A 914-nucleotide genomic window follows, 5' to 3' on the forward strand; every position below is an offset into this window, starting at 1 on the left:
TTTGAGAACACAAGAAATATCATGATTTCTTGTCGGTTACCCTGTTTTCGTCGTTTTCTGCAACTCCAATCAAAAGATACAAAAAGGATGTATAAGCTACTCCCGTGTGGTCTAGTAGTTAGGATTCGTGGTTTTCACCCACGCGGCCCGGGTTCGATTCCCGGCATGGGAAAGCAATTTTTTTAGGTATTCTCACTTACGATCGAATGAAGTATTACGGTGTCGTTAGATGTATAATCTGATAAAACTCTCAATAAATTAATATAAGCTATATAATAATGTCCAATTTATTTATTTTTTATTTAATTTCTTTTTGAACATCGACGCCTTTAGATCGGAGGCACTAAAGGTTGGTGCGTTAAACTTGAATATATTACAATGTGTCACTTAATTACTGTAAAATTAATACTAATAAAATATAATTAATACAACCTTTAAAATAACTAAAATAAAACTGAGAAATTGGGTTATGAATTTAGAATTAAATAATACAATAAAACAATTTCAACTAAACGAGTAAAAGAAATGAAATAATTTATTTTGGTAAGATGGTTTTCTCCTTTTGATTATTTCCGTTTATTTAATCGTGTGCTGGGCAATAAAGACAGAGGTGCGAGGATTGAAACCTCTCTCTTCTAACCATTTTGTTGTTTTTAATTATATGTTTTTAACACTTTAAGTTAAAATTATAATATTTTTTTTACCAGATGAACGTCGTCTCACAATGAAAAGCAGAGTGGCGCAGCGGAAGCGTGCTGGGCCCATAACCCAGAGGTCCGAGGATCGAAACCTCGCTCTGCTAATCGTTGTTTGTTTTTGTTTTTTGTTTTTTCATTTTACAACAAATCAATACTTTTAAACTTATATCATTTTCCGAAATTAAATGCGTTTCGATTATTTAATAACATCAAACT

General features: G+C 31.7%; 2 non-coding genes across 2 annotated transcripts; both read left to right on the forward strand.

The window, feature by feature from the left end:
- Nucleotides 1–100: 100 nt before the first annotated feature.
- Trnae-uuc lies at nt 101–172 on the forward strand. Its single transcript has one exon. It is a non-coding gene; the product is annotated as a tRNA-Glu (tRNA).
- A 558-nt stretch (nt 173–730) lies between these two features.
- Trnam-cau lies at nt 731–802 on the forward strand. Its single transcript has one exon. It is a non-coding gene; the product is annotated as a tRNA-Met (tRNA).
- The last annotated feature ends 112 nt before the right edge of the window (nt 803–914 follow it).

This window comes from Anneissia japonica, unplaced genomic scaffold (assembly GCF_011630105.1).
Source record: "Anneissia japonica isolate Jap-2015-1 unplaced genomic scaffold, ASM1163010v1 scaffold154622_len938_cov143, whole genome shotgun sequence".
NCBI classification, from domain to species: Eukaryota; Metazoa; Echinodermata; class Crinoidea; order Comatulida; family Comatulidae; genus Anneissia; species Anneissia japonica.